This window comes from Lagopus muta, chromosome 3 (genome assembly GCF_023343835.1).
Source record: "Lagopus muta isolate bLagMut1 chromosome 3, bLagMut1 primary, whole genome shotgun sequence".
In the NCBI taxonomy this organism is placed as follows: domain Eukaryota; kingdom Metazoa; phylum Chordata; class Aves; order Galliformes; family Phasianidae; genus Lagopus; species Lagopus muta.
The window spans coordinates 86240476-86257379 of record NC_064435.1 but is presented as its reverse complement, the minus strand read 5'-3'; the positions used below and the strand labels follow the sequence as shown (position 1 = coordinate 86257379).

The 16904-nt window shown below is 45.8% G+C and overlaps 1 long non-coding RNA gene across 1 annotated transcript; it reads right to left on the bottom strand.

The window, feature by feature from the left end:
• Positions 1–1455: 1455 nt before the first annotated feature.
• Positions 1456–9486, bottom strand: LOC125690938 (uncharacterized). The gene is made up of 3 exons (XR_007375842.1): positions 6526–9486; positions 5170–5383; positions 1456–3101 (listed from the first exon to the last, which is right to left on the bottom strand). It is a non-coding gene; the product is annotated as an uncharacterized LOC125690938 (long non-coding RNA).
• Between the last annotated feature and the right edge of the window lie 7418 nt (positions 9487–16904).

The following is a 16904-nucleotide window of genomic DNA, read 5'->3' as shown; positions in this document are numbered from 1 at the left end:
CACACTCCAGAGAAGGTTGGGGCAGGACTTTGTAAGGCTGAGGACAGAAGAGAGGGAGGGGGACCGACCTTGCTCAGCAGCAGCCAGCTATAAATGGAAAACCACAGCTGGAGACCTTGAACATTAAGTTAAAACTATCCTTGTTGTATGGAAACTTACTTCCCTGCTTTTAGGAACTAAGATGAGTCACCAAGCTGCAGCAGAAATGAGCCCTCTTTTCTTATGTTCACCCATACCACCATCTAGGGCATCAGATTGAATGGTGTGAGCACTGAAGTGAGTGTAACCCACACTGTTCCACATGGGGACAAGTTCCCCCATGGCCCCTGCACACATTCACCATCAAAAGGTGTTCCAGGGCTGGTGGGAAGGATGCAGCTGCCACTGCAAATCAGGCCCAAGCAGGACTACAAAGTAAGCAGAGCAGATGGAGCAAACAACAGTTCTGGATAACACCACAACAATTTCAGGAGCCAGGGAGCTTACGAAACCTACATGGTGTGTCTCAAGGTTGAGTGGCATCAGAAGCTGAGCAAGCTGAGCAAGGTCAGTGAAGCAGCCTCCACTCCTGTTGGAGTGGCTGCTGGGCTTCTCAGTGGCTGCAGAGATTCAGGGAGAATGGAGAAAGTGTGGGGAAACACAGATCTTTACCAACTCACCCAAAAGTGGGAGCTGCCTCCCCTCATCTCATCTGCCCCAGTGCAACACCAAAGGCTTATCTGAGCCTCTCTTCAGAGCCAGTCTGATGTGGCAATCCAGGAGTAACCAGAAAAGTCCCAGGAAGAGTGGATCTCACTGACAGGTTGAATTTTCAGATCTCAGCAATCAGACAGGGCAAACACATAAGGCCCTCTCCTCCCTTGTACGCCCATCTCCACACAGCTTCTACTAATTGCATCCTTCCTGAGGAAGGATCCTTCCAGTCTTGTGACTGGAGCAATGGCTTCAAGGGTCACTGAAGAGACATGGAGAATAGGGGCAGGAAGATACAGGCCAACGACTGTGCTAATTCCGCCCAGCTTTGGGCTGACTATGAGTGGGTAATGGCTGCCCTCATCCCCACCCTGCAGGTGCTGCATGTGGTTTCACACAGCCAGGCTGGCGGCTGCTGACAGGAGCAGCAGGGAGCTCAGGCCCACAGGTTGCAAGCGCCTGGTGGCAGCCACTTGCCACCTCTGCTGGGAGACTCCCTGCTTCAAAACAGGCATCCTTGATCCTAATCTGGTGAGCTAGCCCCCCCCTCCCCCCCGCACTGGCAGCTCCCCAAGCGAATACTAGGCCTGGTGGAGGAGAGGAGCTGGCGGTGAAGTTATTTATAGCTGCCACAGCTTCCGCAACAGAAAACGGCAACAGTGCAAGATGAAACCCAGCCAAGGAAATGTATTTTTTCATTGAAAAGCAGATGACAGCTTGTTTATACTGTCACGGGTTGTGGAAAGGGCTGTGAAAACGAGCAGTGGCAGCAGCAGGTTTGGAGGGTAGCATCTTGGGTTGGTTGTCCACCTTCCAGAGGCTGCCCACCCACCCTCAGATGCTCTTCTACTGCATGTGGCAGCTGCCACAGCTTGGCCTGCCATCTCTGCCCCTCTGCTATCTCTAGGTGATATCTCTGGTGCTCCAGCCTCTATCGACTCCTTCCTTAAATGAGGCTGATTAGGATTGCTGCTTCAGGATGCTTTGAGACCTGTGGTTGCATGCGCTACTCAGGAAGTCACTGAGGGTTCTTTTGTTACTTACTCTTGTTTTGATGTAAGAACCTGCTGTTGATTTGCAGTCACGGTGCTCAAAAATGGCTCACAGGGCCAGCTGATGAGGGACATAGCCAGCTAACCAAAAGTTATCACCTCAGCACTTCTCCTTCCCTCTCTCTTACGTGTGTCAAGGCCATATGAGAGGAGGCCAGGTTACTCTTTCTCACGCTGGATGCATCAAGCTTCTCAGAATCTATCATATCTAGCAGTGTGAGAGAATCTAATTTTCTGTTATGTCATGGGGCTCAGAGGTCTGCCATACCAAAACTATGTCTGGCCTCAGAACAAGGCAAGGCAGGTGCCAGAGTCAGGTAAGAGCATCTGGAGAGCAAGAGCACCTCTTCCTGCTGCTTGGTAGCTGCTTGGTAGCTGGCAGGTGAACTGATGGATCTTTTTCAGTGGCTGTGAAGGGAGTTCACAGAAAGGAGATGCAATTGATGAGGGTGCCCTTTTCTTCTTTTCTCTGTGGCAGTCATCCTCATCCTCGTTGAGTGAGACTGCTTTGAAAATATATTTCATGTAATACTGCTCTGTAGAGTGAGAGAGTATTTATTATCCTCACTTTACAGTCAGGAGCAGGAGGAAGTAAAATATTATCTTGCTTTCTCTGTTTTTTAATTTTAGTTGAATATTTATTGTGGACATCTCAATTTCTGAGGACCTGCCAGCTGTCATGTTGTGGTTCTCCCCTGAGGAAGGGAGTTTTCTGTAGGTATATCTGACAGGTGTGCCTGGGGTCCTTCACATTCACCCACCATTTAGCCTGCACAAGGATACTGGACAATAACTCTCCACCATCCCCTGGTCTCCTGAACTCTCATGAAGCTGTGCATGGCTGAGATATAAGGATCCATCCTGGAGGACGGATGCCATGGGATAGACACCTCTAGACTCTAGCACAGAACCTGATGCAGGTCTTCCTTAGGAACCTTGCTGGATGCTTTAGAGGCTCTGCAGGATGCTACAAATGAGGATGCTCCCCCTTGCTCTCACATCTGAACGCATGTAAGAGTTGCTTGGATTGCTGTTCTCAAAATCACTTCTCATGTTCTCACAGAGAGTAACTGCTGTGACAGCTAGAGAGGAGCTCTGTGTTAAAGATCAAGGGTCCTCCAAGCCAGCAAGCCTTTCAGGCTGGCATGATTTATGGCATGCTCAGCCCACATCCCTTCCAGTCCCTTTGACTCCAATTCCAAACAATCAGACACCTACATACAGCTGGGTCACGTCCAGGGCTTCAGCTGGAGTCCTCGGCTGTCTGGAACACCCAGCTCAGAACCTGTGGGTCTTACTTTAAACGCTGCCACCACACTTCATTTATGGGAGAGGTGGGAAGGTGATACACGCTGCCTGGAACAAAAAAGGTGAGGAACTGTGAGTCATTCAAAGCCAGCACATGCTGCAAAAGAGTTTGAAAACCTTCTGACCCCCAGCATTTATTATCCATTACAGTCTCTCATTCACTCCCACTGGGAAAACTCCTCTGACATAAAACACTCCTATATTTTGGGTAGACACACGCAAAACAACAGCTTACCCTGCCCTGAAATTGCTCTTTTTTTGTCCTGCAATCTTACAAGCCTTTATTTCTGAAGCCAGATTTGCCCTCAGAGTGATTGTATTTTCAGAGCAGGTAAGATGTTGGTTTGAATTATTGACTCATACCTTTATGAAGCACTCAGGATTGGAAGAGCTGCAAGAAATTTCACAAGCTGAGCTCTGTGTACAGCTCTGCCACTTCCAGCAAAATGCAGTTCAGGTTTCATTATACATGTTCACAGCCTGATGAGTCATTACGGTACAGGGATAATATAAAATCAAACCACAAAGTGATAAACAGTAGAGTAATATAAGTAACTCTGAAGAAGAAGAAATGATATATTTGTCAAGAGTAAGGCCACTTTAATGAAAGATCCTCAATAAGGGAAATGACCTGGGAGCTGGCCTATAATCTCTGCACATCTGTGCTCTTCAGAAATGCAGGAGAGGCCCACAGTCAGCTCTGGTTTCTCCATTCCCAGGTTAACACACATCATCTGCATGGACAAACCACAGGGGGAAACAGGCCAAACAAGTCTACAGTGGCTAACATCTGAGCTGCAGGAATAGCCATATACCACAGCTGAGTGACAACTGTATCATTAGCCCCACTAGAATTGCTGTCATATTTAACACTTGTCCCACCTTATAAAACAATGAAAAGAAAATCAACAAGTGAAAGTTTGAGGATGGGGAAGAGGAAAAAAGAGAAGTCAGAGCTGCTCAACCAAAATGCTTGTGTGATTTCCAAGTATTTTGCCTCAAGTTTTACAGCTGGACACATTTACTTTACTGTAAATGAACTTGGAATGCAAAGTGCAAAATTATTTCCAAATTGGGGAATTAGTTTTTAACTTAGTTTTGAAATGAGGCATGTAGTGATTAAAAAAACCTCAACCTTTCCTTTCTCTGGTATTTTCCTCTATGACAAGGGGAATTCAGATGGGCATCGAAGGTGAATTTTTCCTTTTCCTATGATATGGCTATTTTTCCAATGAATTTCTGATGACAAATGCCTTTTAATAGATGTTGAACACACGACAGTCTGCTATCTCTTCACTTGCAGCACCTTGACGTCTCCTCTTTCGTATCATGGGCCAGATGGGAAATTTCCATCAGCCACCTAATTCCTCTCTGAAATTGAGCAAGCAGAGACCCTGGAGCTGTCATTGCAGACTACCATGAAATCTTCAGAGACAAGCCACCAGGCAGCTGCTTCTCCAGCTTGAGATGTGGCTGTGTTTGCAAAGGTTACTATAGGGAACAGCTTGCAAACAGAGGAGGGAGTAGCTGCCCTCTACATTAAAGGGTATGGATTGCCCTGGCTCCAGAATAGGACTTGGTGGCCACAGACTATCAAAAAACTTCCTAGCTTGTGGTACCATCAACAAACTAGCAAGTACTAATCCCTGGGTTGCCAAGATTTTGATGCTAGCATCACTGGTGATTTATAAGGAATTAAGCAAAATGCAGCTTGCACAGGGTGGCCTTGATGCAGGAGCAGGAGATAAAAGATATCAGTGTTTGCCCACTACACAGGAAGGGGCTGGGGGAGAGAGATATTTTTGCAATGTGGTCATGTGAAAGGCAAATTTCACATGGATTTTCATGCAGACCTATAAATCAGTCCATGTTCACTCTAAAAGTTCACGGTCCTTAGCAAACCTCTCAGTGAACTGGGGCTGAGCTTAGAGATTGTAAAGAAACCTGAAACCAAGCAAGTTTCAACTAATTTCATATTTCGCCTTGAACATTTTGCTCAGGTCTAACTTGTTTGCTTAGGAGTTTAGGCAAGTACAACCGTGTCCTCTGGGAGAAAAAAAATGCTCTGAGAAATCAAATACACCACACAAAAAAAGTAATTACAAAGCATCTTTACCTGCATCTGAATTGTTCCTTGCTCTGTGTTCACTGTATTACTTGTAAATGTTTCAGTTAGGGTGAAGATTCAGCTCTCATTTCAACACCTGACTTTTGTTTGTTCATGATTTCTCCCCCTTAGGAAACACAGTCTTAGCCTTTGCAGGGCTTACTTTCTTTTGTTCAGGAGGCACAATGGTTTCAGATGTGATCGGAGGAAAACCTTCTCTCTTCTTGTTGGAGCATAAAAATAAAATTAAAATCTGTTAGATCTTGAAAACATATTCCTACTGTTTCCCTTTCTGACTATGACTACCTCACCCTTCTGGTCTTAAAATTATCCTGGGAGTTCTTTGAAGTAGGAACTGCTTTAAAGGTGCTCAAACACAGGAATACCACCTATACCCGCAGCTGCATCTGAACTTCCAAGGCTGATGGCCATCAGGCTGAAATCCCAGCAGTGTTTGGCCAGGCAGGTGTGTGCTGCCAGCCTTGACACCTGCAGCACAGCAGGCTGCAGCCCTGCAGTATGTGGGCAGGCTGTGGCATGCCTGCCTGCTGCAGCTGCAGTGCCTTTAGGGAGGTCTGGGGAGACATCATGACTAGGAAGCAATGAGAGGACAGGAGCTAGAGCATGTCTGGTGCTCTCGGCACTGCGACCAGCTCCTTCAGGTGCTGAGCAGGAGGGTCAAGGTCAAGGTGCAACAGCAGTGGGTGATGCCCCATACTCCCCTGCCAGCTGAGTTCCACCAGCCCAGAGTCAATGTGGCTTTTCTGTCCCACTGCTACTACTGCCCTTCACACAGCACATGAGGACCACTGGGGAAGCAACTCAGCACCTCCGCTGAGATGGTGCTTTTGTGTGCTGAGCATGATAATGGGTGGGTTTTCCCAAACCTCTGCAAAAGTTGCTTTTGCAAAGGCTGCTTTTCTTAGCCCAACATTTAAAAGCAGAAGTTATCAGGGCGTAAATCATTCTGGGATTTGTTGTGAAGCTTGTGAGAAGAGATAAAGGAGAGGTGGTTTGACAAACCGTTGGTAGTGGGGAGAAGGCTGCAGGGTGCACCTGGATATGGAGGAGGGAGCTGCAGCACTGACCCTCCTCGGATTATGTCACAGGTCATCCAAAAGGATCCAAATAAAACTGAGACATTTTCTGGGGCTAGATACGTGGGGCTAGGTACAACCCCACGTGCCCGCTGAAAACTAGGCGTAATAAATATCACACTCACAGAGAGCATTACATCACATAAAAGGGAAAAGCCAGCAGATGAACTCACACCATAAAACCTTGACTTGGTATCTAGCCAAGTCCAAGCAGACAGCCACGCTATTGCAGACGCTACAGAGCCTGGCACATTGCCACAGCATTTACCTTCCACTTCCCACTGCTGCCACCATCCTCAGAGCAGATCCCACTGAGTTTCCCATCGGGACCCGTGATGCTGGTGGATAACGTGACAGAAAACTGCTGTAGGACGCAGATTCCAGCACTTCCTGTCCCCCTTTCCAGGGGCTTGGTGCAGTTACAGAGCTGAGAGGCACAGCAGCACCTCCCTCTACTACTGGCACACACAGGAGCAAGCACTGCAGTGATCAGACCAGCTCAGCCTCGACATCTTATGGTGCTGTGACACAGTTTTCTCCTGGGGTCTTCCGAGAGCAGATGAAATATTGGGATCAGGATGAGCCAAACTGTCCCGCTGGGGCATTTTCTTTCTAATATCTTCATTCTGTCAAAATTATACTTGATCGTGTTCCGTTATTGTTGTTTCTAAGTTTCACCTCTGCCTCAGCAATTCCATCTGGTAGGTCGTATTCCTCTCTCCGATTGCTTTTTGGATAAAAGCATGCTCACTGGGACCTGCTTGGAATTAGTTTTTCTTTTTATTTCCACTAGATGCTCAGCTCAGCCCCCGACTTAATGCAGACAAGGTCATCCCACTTTTGCTTTTCTGGTGCATGCATTCAAGTACTGATTCCCATGTGCTACAATAACCCCATTACATTTTTAACAGTCTCCAAGGGGGAGTCATTCACAGGGACTTGAACTGAAAAGCACAAGTTTCATATCATCCTCTTGCATGTGCACTTGTGCAGATATTAAATCAGCAATGATAGGAGAAAAAAAAATACTGTCTTGGCTATGTCCCCAGGACATTCTTCGAAGACTGATGATGTACATCTGCCTTAACTGTCTGGGTCTGAAATAATTAAAGGCCACTCTTCTTTCCCTTCCATTAATTTCACTGAGTATCTGGGAACATTTTTTTTTTGTTTAGAATTTTATGTCTGTCTTGTAAGAACATCATCCCCAATAACCTCCCTTCCACTTCCTAATTATAGCATCTTGACCACTAAGGTGTAACGAGTGGCTGACCCACTACTGGCTACTGCACAATTGTCATTTATACCAACTGGTGCTCTTTTATGTCACGACAGACATAAAGATGTCCCATCTCTAAAAGACTGCAGAAAAAAAAAAAATAATCTTCTTTCAGGTTACATTTCCAGCTTTCTGAGTATGATAGCAATATACAAATGCAATTAAGGATTTCCAAAGAGTGTACTGGCAGGGCTGTACACAAACTGGTCATGAAGATGACAGTCTGACCTGAGGAAAGGAGGACTCGAGTAACCAACTGATACTGATGGGTGAATTACAGGTGCTAGTCCAGGCACACTTTGCAGAGCTCCTAAGAAGGTGGAGGAGAACAGCACAAAGCAGGAATTGTCTTAAAGATGTTTTTAGCTAGATCGATGATGTGTGGCAACCATGCATGATGGTGGCAGGTCCCAGGGGGATAAGACTGTCATCTGTACAGAAGAAGAGCCAATAGCTAGTGTGATCAGCACAGCCCCACATCCCTCAGTCCCTCATCCGTCTGTGAGCCAAGGCCAAGCAATGCAGTGACAAAGTATCAGGGTAGTCTTCTCTTCCACAGATATTCCTCTGGACATTATTTCTGTCTGTGGTCTCAAAAGCTGGGAAGAAAGTCTTATTCTCATACACATGGTTTGGGGAAACAGCCTGCAAACATTTAAAACCTTCTATTTTAACTAAAAAATATTACCTCTTTCCCAAGCAGGACGGCAAGTAAATGTAGATTTTTTTCAAGCAATAACCTGAAAAATAGCAATCCTCAACCCATTTTTTATTTTTACCCAACTTCTGTTTCCTTGCTTGTAGATGTCAATATTTACAAGCTCTACCGCTTCTTGGATTATTTATTTTCCCTGGTCTATTTCACTCAGTGAAAAATCTCTCCAGCTCAGGACTTGACAGTTTGTTGCTGATATCCATCTTTATTAAGTTCACTGCTGCAAAAAGAAAAAAAAGGAAAAAAAAAAAAAGCCAACAACAACATACAGTCATATTAAAACCGCAAACAAACAAACTCAAGATGATGCTCAAATCTGGTGGGGAAAAATTCTCCAAAAATAGCCAATCATTTTCACTGACATATATATATATATATTTTAATGCACTTCAGTGAAAGACACTTCTCTGTCCGCTTCGTTAGTAGTCAGTAAATTCACTGACAATCAGCAAGAGAGCTCCTGTCACCTCACCTAAGGGGACGATGCAGATGGTCGCTCTTCCCCCTTTTCCTCTTTGCACTGGAATTTTCTGCTTAGGGACAGGATCGAAAAAGATTAAGAGCTGACAGCATCCTCGTTGTCATCCTGAGTAAACTCTAAAACAGCGACAATCATTCTGGTTCGCTTTTAAATATGGCCTTTGAAGCACAATGAGACACGCTCTTTCAAAAAGTTCTCCGTAACATATAATGCAGGATGATTAAAAAGGTGTCTCCCTTTCCTTTAAACAGAGCAGGGCTCAGGCACACCTCCATTTCCTAGCCCATCACCAAAGGGCACTTTGACATAATCTGAAGTTCCCCCAGACGCTTTTAGCACTCCTCTGATGGAAACATTGCTTTTTAAGTGGAGCTGCCAGAACAGTCTGTGCTTGTGGGTCTCATCCTCTTCAGCACAGCATCCACTGCCTTTGCAACAAAATGAATCAGTCCATCCCCGTTCACATCCACCGTGGAGGCACATATGGGGGCAGAGATGCCTTTAATCAATCTGGCTAGATCAAACCCATCCCTTTGCATGTCCCTGTCCCATGTTGTCAGAGTCCGAGCATATGCAAGATGGTCTGGCATCAGAGAGCCCTTTAGGCTGGTTCTTTTCATCTCTCTGTCCAGATTCTACTGGGTAATCTAAAAATAAACAAAGCCTCTGGCCCTAATGGTGATAACCTGCCCGCTGTGAGCCACCTTCCTGCCACGCAGTCAGAGCCCTGGTGCGCTGGGGGAGCTGGCTTGGTTCTGTGAACTCACGCCCTGACAACATCAAAAACCACTCAGCCACACCTCAGCAACTGACCCACAGTGTCAACAAACACAAGTCATGAGAAAACTGCTTCAAACTGCTTGCTGCTTGGCCAAAAAGGTATCAAAGTTGTGTCTCATCCCACGAGCGGAGATCAGCAGATCAACAGCAAACCAGGGTGCTGTGTAGAAACAGCACAGTAGTTATCCATGGTGGTTTGCTAACACAGGTGTATGCGCTCCTCCATTATTCCTTTGCAGCAGTGCTGCTTGCACTGTGTGGGACAGAAAGCCTAAAGGGCTGGCTTGCACCCCTGAAGCATGGGCTTACACGGACTGTCAAGCCATTACACAGTGCATACGTTTCCAGCTTGGCAGACACTCGCTCCAGAGGGGTTTCCAAATTTCCTCTCTATACCCTCCTGTGACAGCCTTGGGTTCATTTTAGCTGGAACAGAAGATTTATTGCCTTCGAGTCACTGCAGTTCACTTATCTGCTCCACATCTTGAACCCAAAGTCCAGCTACCCAAAGTCCAGGCATTCAGCTATCTGCCCTTTATACTTCTTATCACCTGGACTTTCTTTTTCAGCAGCTCTACTGGGGAGCCCTTTCAAAACAATGGCTGTGGTTGTGCTGGCTGTAGGATGTTAACAGTGTGGGCAGCGAGATCCACAGCAATTCTGTGCATTTCAGGCGTGCTAGAACCGAAATACCAAAACAAGAATCTCAATATTTTTGAATGAGGTCAGCCCAATATCCAGGGGTCTGACCCTGCCCTGGTAGCTTCAGCTCTGTTTGCAGCCAGAGTGGTTTGTTTTCCACTTAGATGTACCTGAAATCCCAGTGGAATGGTCCGTCCTGGGACCTGGTGTTAACCCAGATGGCAGCAGTGCTGTGAGAGCAGCTGCTCCTGCACGGTTCTCAACGCTTTGGGTGGGGGTTAGCTTGTAAGATCTGGCATCTTCAGGCCCAGACACAAGCCATAGTTCAGTGAAGACTCAAACCCATTGCCTAAGCCCAGATGGAGTCTAATTACAAACAGCTCTGATGAGTGTGGGAGATTTTTTCCTCTTTCAGTGGGCACGGAAGGGGCAAGCAGCGCTCAGCTCAGCTGCTGGGTGCTTTGTGAGTGGCAGCAGCCACACCATGAACGCCAGCGAGGAACGTGTGGCAGCTACGCAATCGGTTGTAGTAATTTATAGTTTTAAATGAAGGGTTTATTTCAGGAACTCAGAGTTTTATTCCCTGCCCTTTATGACTCATTAAGTCAGGTGAGACACCTCTATTATTTACTTTTATATTTCAAGGGCAAGTCCGAGACGGATATTTGTATCATCTGAGCACCTTCTGAGGCCAGGCTCCCTCATTTATCTGCCTGCTCAGCTATGGATTTATCTTGTGTTCATACCCATGCCATGTGAGTGCCTCCTGGCCAGTCTGCTCTAGCAGGTTTTTGGCAATTTGCTTCGCAGAAAGCCTCCAGCTTCTGTATTTGTGCTTGTCAATAACTATCAGTACACTAATGTAAAAGAAAACCACTTTGTGCACTGAGAAAACAGAGAAAATGACCAATATTGAAAATATTTAAGACAGTGACAAAATGATGTCTAAAAAAGACCGGCTGAGCCACATTTCAACTTTCCCATTTCCATAAAATCATTTGAGAGGAAAGAGGTGGTTTCAGAGATGATATCCCCCCCCCCTCCCCAAAGCACTTAATCAGAGATTTACAAACCACTAAATCAAAGGAGACTGTGAAATTCCAGCCCAAGAAGCAAACAGTGAGATTAAGTGGATTAGCCTACTGTACAGGAATTCTAGGAATGCAGCCTGCATGTGCTTTTGTTGTGGATTACTCAGCAGCAACACTATAGTTTTACATCTCCCAGGAACATACGGGCATGTGCACTTGTGCAAAGCAACAAGAAACAGCAGTCTGTAGCAAGCCGCTTCGCTGAGTCGGGTGTGCTGATTTCAGCAGATACAGTATTTTCCAGGGAGAGAAGGAGAACAGCCAAACATTTCGCTGTATGGGTAGAAAATGAAGCAGCAAACAAGCTGCTTCTAGCAGAAAGAGACACGTGCACCGAGTTACCTCACAAGCAAAGGCATTTGCCTTTAACCATTAACTCTACTCCTGCTACTGACCCAGTGAAATCCCCCAGTTCAGCCACTACAGAACTTCAGAGAAGTTGGGACCCGGTTGCAACTTAGCAGTGCAGACTAACAGCTTGGGTTTTGTCTTTACTGGGGGAGCATTCTATGTAGCTTCATAGCCTGAACAGACAGTAGAAAAGGGGTGGCTGAAAACATGGGAAAGAAGCAGTAAGTAATGGATAAATGAACTTTACTAGCCAGAGTTAACTGTTTGTATTAGCAGCCAGTAATAAATAATTAATATAGCCCTAGGAGATGTAAAGCCACTGACATGGTATCTCTCATTTGGCTCTAAATGGAAGTCAAGATAACCTACTTTGAACAGTAATGTGTTCACAGTATGTGGGAATTAACTGCTCAATGTAATAAGTACTATTGAATTTCCCATTTCTGTACAGATAAAGGGCAACTACCACCAAAAAACACAGCAATAACAGTAACCAAATGATTAAAAAAAAAGCAAACAAACCTGCTTTTCATTACATCCTTAAAATGTTATAGGTTAAAATAATCTTAAAATGGCTTAAAAAACAGCAATTAAATCTTTCCATTTCTGTTTTCCAAGACTGCAGCTGAGAAAACGAAAGAGGCCTAAGTGCCATACCGTGCTAGCCTTGCTAATAACTCTCTGTGAAAAATCTCATTAATTCAGTCTGGCTCTTCAGATCAGCCGCTAAGACCTTGTATTGTCAGTCATCCTCTGGCCTTTTCAGGATTTCCATAGCCTAACTAGCAGAGTCGCCATGGAAACCATGCAGTCATGCTTTGCACATCCCCAGAACTTTTTGTTCCTGACAAAGCTTGAAAAATCACATGCAGCATGGAGAGTTTAACACAGTGAACTAAACCCTGACCCACACTTATAAATGATAAACCCCAGCAAACCAGCTTTATTATAAATGATTTCCTTACAAGATACTTAGCCAAGCTGGCAAAATGCTGTACCATACAACATGCGAGAAACAGAACTCTGGAGAGAAGAAACAAACAAACTGAAGTGAAACAAGGAGTTTTGGGCTAGTTCTGACTCCTTTGAAAGCACTAGACACATGCCAGTACGGAAACCAGCCATTCTGAAGTTGCATTTCTCCAAAAATATCATTGGAGGAGGCAGAGCTCATGATTACATGCCATGACAGCAGTGATGGACCTGGGACAGCCAAAGGTCACCTGCTTTGCTGGCTCGATAGCACATGCTTGGGCTGATTCAGCAAAACCATCACCAAAGGCAGCAGCAGTGCTGCCCTTATAATGGTACTGCCTGGTGTGCAGCCAGGAATCAGCATGCTCAGAATGTCCGTATGTGCACAGAATGAGAAGAGGTTGGTGAGCACCCACAGCCCGGATTCTCACCACTGCACTCTGCCAGCACAGCTACAAGCAGCACAGACTTTCCCCATCCCTGTCCTCACCAACAACACTGCTGAGCAATATAAAGCATTGATTACAGCCAGCAGGACACAGGCAAGCAGGTAGTCCCTGTGTTGAGAAACAAGCTCAGGGAAAGCCCCATTGCATGGCCAGTACCTGGCTGATGCTTGTTTTCTTTTTGGCACTGCAAGAGCCCAACAGCATTTCTCCTCTCTCCTCCTCAGCAGCATTGCTGATTCATGCCCAAAGAGATGCTCTTGGAGGGAAGACCAGTGAGAACCAGAGTGGTTACTCACTGAGAAGGAGCCACCGCAGGCCAGACCTGCTTTGCCGCAGTAAATTCTCAGTGCTGGTGCAGATGAGCAGCCGCTCACTCAGCACAGTGTCTGGGCTTGTGAGAAAAGAAGTGACTCATGGCGAAGGTCATGCTGTAGTCTGGGAGGACTGCCAGGGAAAGGAGAAAGCTGCACTTGGCCTGGCCTGTGGTGAGTTCACTCCTTGTGTGGGGCGGAAGACACAGCCCACCTCAAGAGGATCGGAGAGCCCTGTGTGGGCTGAATTGGTTATCTGGGAGCTGGCAGGCATGCGCTCCCACTCCTGAGCTGCAAATAATGAGTCTGGCAGTAGGAAGTCAGCCTCACATGGGATTGCTCCAGAGGTTTTTAGCGCATTCAGTTCCTCCCTGGTGGGATGGAGGAGGTCAGAGCAGGCTTTGTTTCCATGGGGTTCCCCTGGTGCGTCACCACAATGGACGGAAAACATTTCCCCACCTTCTCTTCCCACAGCAAGGAGTGGTGACTAGCCAGAGGAAGCCTTGTTTCTCCAGGGCCTGACAATCACAGGCACCAGAGCCAGCACAGCGTGGGATGCTAAGGCCTGAGAGATGTTGCCCGAGTGGGCTGGGATCCTCTGGGGCTGGCCCTACTTGAGCTAGAAGAATCATCTCGCCTCTGCTGTTATTCCATGAGCGGCATATGCTGATGCTCTCTCCCAAAGACATTCACCACCAATGCCAGCCATCTGCTTTGCTCACATGCCTGAGCAGCTGCCATCTTGTCTACCTGCATGGTGGCAACCAGGCTTCACCTGCAGGAAGACATCCAGCCCCTCTCCATGGCAAAGGCCTGTCTGGCCTGGCTGAGCTCTGAATGCTTTTGGAAGGGGAAGCAGATGGTATGGGGATGGGGCACAGGTGGAATGACAGCAGCCGCTCGTGACAGCTTCTGTTTATTCATTTGCCTGTGAGGACTGAGAGGACCAGGCTACATGGGATGTCCCTGGGAGACTATTTTATGCAAAAGCCTTGATTGCTGCTTGCTGTGCTGTGAAATTGTACATGTGTTGGATTAGAAACAGTAAAACATTTTCTTTGCATCTTTTGCCCCAATCTCTTATTTTCCTCAGCTTCGCCTCTCTCACAGGCAGAGCCTAGAGCCTCTGGCAGCCCAGGGACCATCAATGCCTGAAGCACTGCCTTGAAGCCCCAGAAATCATAATGGCTGCTCACTTACTAAATACAGAGGGAAACACAACCCCTCACCCAAGAGGACAGAATTAATAAAGTACAACGGGATGACAAAACATGCCGCTTCAAAACTTAAGAAAATGTGGGGATGGGTAGAAAGCCGTATTTGTTGCTATAATCATCAAGGTTAAACAGGTCCCCTCAATGGGTGCTAGTCCCTTACCAGCTGCACTTGGCTCCCATTCCACCTCCTGGTTGACTTGGGTGCTGGCAAATCAATAAAGGTAATACCTGAGTTAGTAAATACCTCCAGACTACATTCTGTAGTGCCCCCAGGTGATCCCCTGTCCAGGATGGAGCAAGCATGAAGAGGCAAAACACTCTTCATTACCTCAGCTCTTCTCAGTTTCAGTGCTTTTTCTGCTATGTATTAGTCACATTCTCTCTGCTGTAGGCCACATCTCTGTGGATTGAGGCCTTATCTGTTTAGTCTTTTAAGAATACCCCAAATGAGTTGCTGTTTTTCCTCTAGACAGAGAAGTAACTTCCCTCTGCTACATCACTGGTCCTCCTCCTGTTGCCTGATCCAGAACAAAGTGGTGGTAGGTTTGATGTGCAGGCTCCTGGTACAATAAGCCTTGCTGGCACAGTCACCAAAGTCACAGGGCCAGGAGAATCAGCCAGAGTTGACAGTCCTGCCAAGTTCCACCACTTACTGCTTTGACTCTTCCCAGACAACTCCTCCATCTGACAGTAGGACACTGGTCTGCAATACACCAGGTCTGCAAAATTGCCTCCGAGCCCAAAATATGAAGTACAGGCCCCTGTATTCTAGCCCCATTACTGCAAAACATATTCACAAACAGTGAAGTCTTGGAAAAAAGCAACAGATTTCTGATGGATCTGATCTCCACTCTGTTAATATCTGAGGTCACAATTCATTATCCTCAAGTTTGGCTCTACAACTATGGTACTAGTCAAGATTCAAATGATGGTTATTGAAAGGACCATCACCACTGTCCTCTATCTCCTTTTGAAACTTGTGCCCTTAACACTGGCTCTGAATGGCTATGAATCTCCATGGTGTCTCTTATAAGGCATTAGCACAGAAATAACATGATAGATCATGTCAATCCAGGCACTTTCAGTCAGGGCCTGCTGAATGAAAGCCTTTTTCTATATGGTTTTAGACGTTCATGCAGGCTCAGTTTGGATTATGGTAGACAGCTTAGGGAAACTGGTCACTACTTTCATGCTTTCTTAATTAAAGCCTGTTCAGCTCAGTAACAAAATCAGGCTGTAATAGTCCTACATATAGAAGGGAACATCTGAGGCATGGTCTTCATAGGAACTTCTGTGAAAAAAGAGACTGCCATAGAGATTTGAATCTACATAAAACAAAGGGGGGGGACAGTATATGTGGGGCATCCTGGAACAGAGATTATTCTTTGGATCGACGGCAGAAAAAGAGAGGCATGAATGGACAGGTGAGGTCCACTCTGACTTTACTGAAGGGTTTTCAACTCTTCTTTGCATGTTTAAATGAGTATAAGCTTCAAGGTGTTACTTGTTAATTGTAGCCTGCTGGACTAGCTGTGAGAGGTTCATAGTGAAGGCCTAGCACAGACAGCACCACAGAGACGATCCAGATACACAACAATCCAGATAAAAATTACATCTTCAGAATCCTTTCAACACAGTTAAACCAGAGACATACTTGAACACTGGGTCACCATTTTTCACCACAGGACATCTGTATTTTACGCCCGGTGGTAGGTCTCTACAGTCTTGCAGAAGCAGAGACACTTCCTGTAGATATAGGCATCCCATTTTACCTTTTCTCTGATTTCACTTTCTCCTTCTTGACAACATTAATAGCAGATACTTTATCAAGCCTTTCACAAAAGCTATTTATCAATAAAGTACTTGAAGAGAAATATATTACAGCCATCCTTCTCTCTTTCCCCTTGGAAACAATAGGAGTTACCAAATTTCAAGTTAAAATTCAATCAATGGTCAGGTTCTATCAGAGTTAAATATTACCCTAAATTGAACCAGCAGCTAAGTAAACAGATGATAATCTGTTAGTGAACTCAGTAGTAATATGAAAAAAGCCAACCCTCCCATGTACTTCATCTACAGGTGCACAGTGTTTATTCTCTCCCAGTAAGCTGTAACTGAACTTTGCAGTTGGCTTCACAGCGATTCAGTTATTGTGAGACTTTGTCAGGAGTGCAGTTTGGCTCCTGTCTGGCTATGCAAAAGTCAGATATGTCTGCACTAAAAAGTGGTTTGCTACTTCCTAAATATTATTAAAAGCCTAGCATTTTAAGCATGTAGTCAATGTAGTCAATGTTAAATGTAAGCATTTAAGTATGTAGTCAGAATTCAGAAGTACAGAATTCATTTTCAGCTCTCT